Source organism: Seriola aureovittata, chromosome 2, assembly GCF_021018895.1.
Source record: "Seriola aureovittata isolate HTS-2021-v1 ecotype China chromosome 2, ASM2101889v1, whole genome shotgun sequence".
Taxonomy (NCBI): Eukaryota; Metazoa; Chordata; class Actinopteri; order Carangiformes; family Carangidae; genus Seriola; species Seriola aureovittata.
The window spans coordinates 30845889-30852384 of NC_079365.1; positions in this window are offsets into that span (position 1 = coordinate 30845889).

The window sequence follows — 6496 nt, forward strand, 5'->3', positions numbered from 1 at the left end:
GAGGTACATGAAGTTCTCTGGCAGTACGAAGACCATTTCTTTCAGTAGTTGACAAGTCGATATCAGTTGTGATTCACTGAGGCAGAACGTCTTCAAAACTAAAACAGAAAATGCATTTGCCTTTCACTTAGTACTCCCTTCTCCAGGAGGTTGATTCACGTTCTTGGAGCTGCGTTAATTATGTAACTACCTGTCGGTTCAGTGAACAGAAATAATGAATCAAATATTAAAATATATAGCACCTGCAATACCCTAATTATCCAAGTTACACTGTTGAAAACCATCAGAAAACATTTCCAAAACTTTGCATCACATTCATTTGGCAGATGTGCAACTTAAAAGAAGTTAATTCAACCTGCCTAAACGTAAGTGCAGTTAAAAGAGCTATTTGTAAGTTATGCTATGCTACATAGCAAACGTTAGCATCTTACCAAGCTTGCCGATAACTGCAACTATTGCATTTACAAGACAAGAGGTTATAACACGTCCTGTAAGCAGCTACATCTTCAGGAAAGTCCAGATGCTACAGTGACTCGGTATCGGAAAGTGACGAGGCGGGCCAGACAGGCTGGGGCTAGCTGGTTAGTATGCTAACTTCAGTAGTAGTGATTTGAAATAGAAGCAAAACAATAGTTGTTTCCACCTCTGGAGAAAGCTGTTGGTGAGTAAAGGAAAGAAGTTTGATGCTGAACTCACAATGTTTTCTTCTAGACTGGTAAATGAATAGCTGTTAATGCTAACGTTAGCTACGTAGCAACAGTCGTAGCTCATTCTAAATGCCAAAACACTATGAAAACAGAAAGTTTTAGTGACTGGCCAAAACTTTTTAACGACTTTCCAAACGTGTATCAGCTGACGTTTCATGTTTCAGACAGTTGACACCGACCACTTGTCCACTACAGGCTATTTTCAATGAACCCCATTAATGCTGGACAGACGAAGCAATGTGTCTTTTCTCAGTGTCCACGCTGTGCGACCCGCACGCCACAGTTTGCACTCGTTTAATTATATTTTAAGGGACAACATTGGGAATTAGTCTTGGTGACACTTTTGTAAGAACTCTGACAATTCAATTAACAAAACAAGCACAAGACGCTGTCACATATGGCACAAGGTCAACAGCACCGCTTCCCTTTAATTGCATGGGAACAGTCAAGGACATTTACTGTGGTGTCACTTCTACGAACCACTCTCTGGTTTCACACTCATTCACCGTGTCCGTGCAGTATTCAGGTTTTATATCGTGTGTGTTTTTCTTTTTTTGCACTTTTAGGGATTTGTAATTCAGACCTGATAAATGTCAAGTTTCTGAATTACAGCAGGTAAAAATGAAACAGTAATTGCTTCCATCAAGGGGGATATGTTTTCACCTGTGTTTATTTGGATTACGCAAAAAGTACCAAGCCGAATTACACCGAACTTGGTGGAGGGAGGGGACATGGGTCAGGGAAGAGCCCCTTAATTTTTGGGGCAGATCCGGATCATTTACTATGACTTTTAATTTTTTTCTATAAAGTCTGGTGCACGTTGTTTGACAGTGGCCTTGACAGAGGTCTGCGCTCTATGAATACCGTTCTGGTTTAATAGGTAAGAGGTTTTTTTTATTTTTATTTCATGTGATTCTGTCAAAGGAGAAAATATTCACTGGATGGGAGACAAAGAGAGAGAGAGAAGTGGATGTACAGTTTAAAGAAGAAATATCAATAATATTCATCATATAAGGGCAGGAGGCCCGTCTGTGAGAACCAGACTACACCTGTGTCTAAACCCAGCTAATTACAGTCATGGTCCACACAGGTGACCTCCTCTCACCAGAACACCTCTTGTTGCATTTGTTTGGGTTGGACAACTTTCATGTCATTATTATGCTGCGTTCATGACACGTCGAAAAGTTGGAAATTCCAAGCTCTGACTCTGAAAGAAATCATCTGAACGCATGAACAGGTCACTTTATTTTTATGCTTGTAAACTCGTGCAGAAGTTCAGGTCCCAAACTTAACGTGATAACAGCTACAATCATGGCGTCGTCCATCATGGCTGGTAAGGGCGGTAATATTACAAACAGCATTTAATTAGGCAACTCATTTATGATTGTGATGTGGTATGTTGACATACATGTGATATGTTTTAATATATTAGTGAAGTCACCAGACTTGGTTCACTTCTCTGTTCTCAGGCAGAGGCTCTCACTTGTTTCTGTGTTCCTGGTAAAGACAACAACTGCAGCGGGAGACGGTTTACGTTAGCTGTGCCCTGCCCTCCTGTTGCCTAGCAACCTTGACAACAAGTAACTTTTTTCTCTCGTCCTGAACGCAGCGTTAGTCACGGGACTACCCGCGTAGCTCCGCCCCCACTTCAACCTTAGCGGGGGGGCGAGGGGGGGGGCATTTGAAACACCTCAAATCACCTGTGCGGGTGCTGCTCGTTTAAAGGTTGAGAAACGCAGGTGTGTGTGTCCACGCGCACACACAGGTCAAATGTTTTTATATAAATTGGTGCGAAACTGAAACGTTTTGTCTTGACAGCAAAACACAAAAAACAAAAAAAAAACTTTGAACTGAAAATGAACTCAGAGGAAAAGAAGAGGGAGGGAGGGAGGGGGACAAAATAGTGAGGGACACAGAGAGACAGAGGAAATGAAAGAAAATAGGGAGAGAGAGAGGGAGAGAGAGGGTGACAGAGAGAGAGGCAAATACAGAGAGACAGAAAGAAAGAGGGGTGACTGGACTCTGTTAGCAGACAGTAAGAGAGAGAGGGAGAGAGAGAGAGAGGGGGAGAGAGAGACCATTGGTGCCGCAGCGGGACCGACTGTCACACGGACTGTCAGCGGGGTCGTTACCGGAGAGAGCAGCCGCTACCCGCCGTTTACCGACAGACACACCGGGGGAGGAAGGAACCCAGAGGAGGAGGAAAGAGGGAGAAGAAGGAGAAGAAGAAGAAAGAGGGGGAGTCGTTATATTTGCTGCTGTCGCCTTCGTGTCATCACCTCGACTCGGACAGGATCTACTGCCCTCCCCATCATCATCATCACTCCTCTTCATCATCCCTCACCATCATCATCATCACCCTCATCCTCCTCATCATCTAGACCTCTCCTCCTCTTCCTCCTCTCCTTCATCACCATGCCGGGCTGGCGGAGGAACCTCACTTTCTGTCTGCAGAGGATGCACGAGGAAGGTAGGAAAAACACAAATAAATTAAATGTGCGCTTGTAAAAATGTTTGCCCCGGTGCGTGTGCGCGTGCGCGCACGGGCAGTGTGTGTTTGCCGCGGTCTGGATGTGAGCAGTTTGTTTGTGGAGACACTTTGGATCTCTGTGTTTTCTGCTTCATGTGTTTGGAGTTTTCTGGATCACTAGAAGAGTGCGCGCGCCTTGTTTGCGCATGTGCTCACTGAGCTGATTGAGAAGCACCTGCAGCTTTGGTGATTGTGTGTGTGTGTGTGTGTGTGTGTGTGTGTGTACGCGCGTGCGTGCGTGCATGCGTTCTACGTGTGTGTGTAGCTTATGAGTGTGCGTGGACACGCTTGGTCTGTTGGAGCTGCGCGCTATGCGCACACGTGTCACCACGGGTTTGTTCCGCCGTTTCAGCAGAGATTGCGCGAGGCTACTGATGCTGGCAGGTCAGAGTGTGCGTGTGCGTGTGTGCATGCGTGTGTGTGTGTGGGAGAGAGAAAGAGAACAAGAGAGAGGCTGCGTGTCGGTCCTGCAGCATGAACACAGGAGGAGGGAGACAGTGATGATGTTGGTCAGCTACAGTGTGCACGTGCGTGCGTGATGGTGCGCATATGTGAATGTGCTCGTGCAGCTGAGAAACTGTGTGTCCGCGTGTGACAGAGACAGAGTGGTGCTGACAGAGGGACGGGAGTGTTTTTCTACATTAACACCTTCCGGTGTTTCTGTGGGTTAAAGTCGGCACACAACTTTTATTGTGGCATCTTATTTATTTTCTGTTTTTATGAGATAATTATTTGCTTATTTGTAATATTTGTCAAAAAAAAACGTGTGTTTAAAAAAAAAAAAAAACACTTGAAAATAAGATAAAATACAAACCTTCATGTGAAAATCCTTATTATAAATTCCTTATTTTAACCTTCTGGAAGAGAATCTCTCCACCTCATTTGCATTTTCTTCCCACAGTTCTCTTCACTCTTTAAAAGCTTAAACCAAAGTTTTTCTGAGCTGCGTTAATAACTGAATAACTATGAAGGTTTTTTTGCAGCAGGAAACCATTTGTGAATGTGACGTTTATTTTAAAACCAGATTGATTCAGATTCGTGTGTCGACATAATGGATGTGTAGCTTTGTCATGTGGCCTGGGTTTGGACACTACTGTCCACACCAGGGACGTTTGGGACTCTTCATGCTGCAGCACACCGTAACACTTCAGACAGTTTCTTGAACGCCCCCTGTGCACGAAGCCGGGTCCATGAACAAATGGTTTCCTCGGCTTGTTGTGGAAGAACTTAGCAAAGATCTTTGGCATGAAGCGGGAAAACCAGCCGCAGGCTCCAGGTCTCATCACGCAACATCGAGGCCGAGCTCGCCGATGCTCCCTGCAGCCGACCGCCTCGGGGGAGCGGGGGCTGCTGGTGAATACCAGAGGTGCTGAATGAGATGTTCAATAGTCACATGAGGTGCTACGTTCAGGTGCGAGTATCACTGTGTCGTTATTGAAGCTGAAGCCTCGGAGCAGTTGAAGAGATTTATTCCATCATGGCTGCAGGAAGAGAGCGATCAGACCTCCATCCTAACCCTGGGAGCCTGTTTGTCTTCTGACTGAATCCTCTGCTGACTTCATCTGTGAGAGAGAGAGAGAGAGAGAGGGAGAATGGTGAAGTCAGAATAGATGTGCAGCATTGATGCCAGAGCTTGTGTGTGTGTGTGTGTGTGTGTTAATGCAGGTGTTTGTGTGAGATGCAAGGCTGTATTAATGTGTGTGCGACTAAGTGGAAAAGACGAGTGTGTGTGTGAGAGAGAGAGAGAGAGAGAGAGGAGGTGACAGAGTAAGAATGATGTTAGAGAGAGAGAAGTGGTGTGAGAACAGTGTTTGCTCACGGCGTGTTTGTGTTTGAGCGACAGATGCAGCTTTTAAATCAGTATGCCGGAGACGCAGTGACCCTGCTGTCCAATGATAACGGCCTTATGGACCCGTGAGTGGCTGCTTTGAGAGAACTAATTGCACCAGTCCTTCATTTTTAATGGCAGACACTCCACCGACTGCACGGGGTAAAAACATCCGTGTGGAGGAGGTGAATGCGTCCTCTCCTGCCTGAAGCACCTGATGCCCTGCTCTTGAGCAAGGCACCGACCCGCCAGCTGTGCAGCGGCAGGAAAAGGAAACGTTACTCCAGGGGTGTGAGTGTGCAGAACGTGACAGCGAGAGTCGATAAAGATTCATAATGTAAACCTGCCCTGAATAAATGAATAAATAAATGAAGCTGTAGAAAAGAAACTGAATCAACCTCATCAATAAGAAACGACACAAACCTCAGAACAGACAGATGAAAGTGTGACACTGAAGGTGTGTGTGGAAGAACTTCCTGTTGTTGGCCAAGTTGTTTTAGTTTCCAGTAAATTAAAGCATCTCATTTTACTTCTCCTGACGAGGCTAAAATCAAAGCTCTTAGTAAGATTGTGCGGCCGCCGCTGCAGGTATCGGCTCCATGATCGATCAGTTTTCCAAAGTAAAAGTCTTAAGGAGTGTGTTTATTTTAAATGTCGGTTTGTGCCTCGATCATTTTGCGATTATCTGATCAGATTTTGAAATTAAAGTACATTAGTTAATTATAATACTTTACTCGACTGATGCTCCGTCAGAGGTTAACGCCTCCAGACCTGATCTGTAGGTATTGATTGAGCATCAGCAGCTAGAACAAACTCAGCTTGATCAATATAGATAGAAGACAGAGTCATAATTAATATTTATTGTGAATATCGGTGGTTTCAGACCTTTTCTATCCTCCCTGCTGATGCTTTGCCTCCTTCAGCTGCTGCTCGTAGCGAGGTCTGGTCATCAGTCTGGTCTTCAGCAGGTGGGTCCAGGTCAGGTGACTGACTCGTTCCGCCTCCTCGCCCTGAGACGCTCTCTGCTTGCGTTGACCTTATGTTTCAGATCTCTGTCCCGCTGAAAGATGAAATGTCGTGCGATGAGTTTCGACGTGTTTGTCCGACCCCGAGCCTCAGACCTGATCCCGCCGACCTCTGCGTTCGTCACGTTGCTGTTTTATTCGGCGGCGAACTCATCAGTAAATGCCAGCTCCACCGGGGCAGCCGTGCAAACCCGGGCCGGAACGGAACCAGCACCGCGTTTGACCGATGAGGTGGAGGCTTTGGGTCGACTCTATCGGTTTCTTTTTGTGTGTTTTTGTGAACTGCGGCCTGGACTCACCATGCGGGTGGGGGTGGGGGGGGTTACGTCTGGTGGTGAATCCTCTGAGGTTGTAGTCTTGATTGTTGACAAAGAAAGATGTCCGCCCACTTCCTGGACGAGCGTCT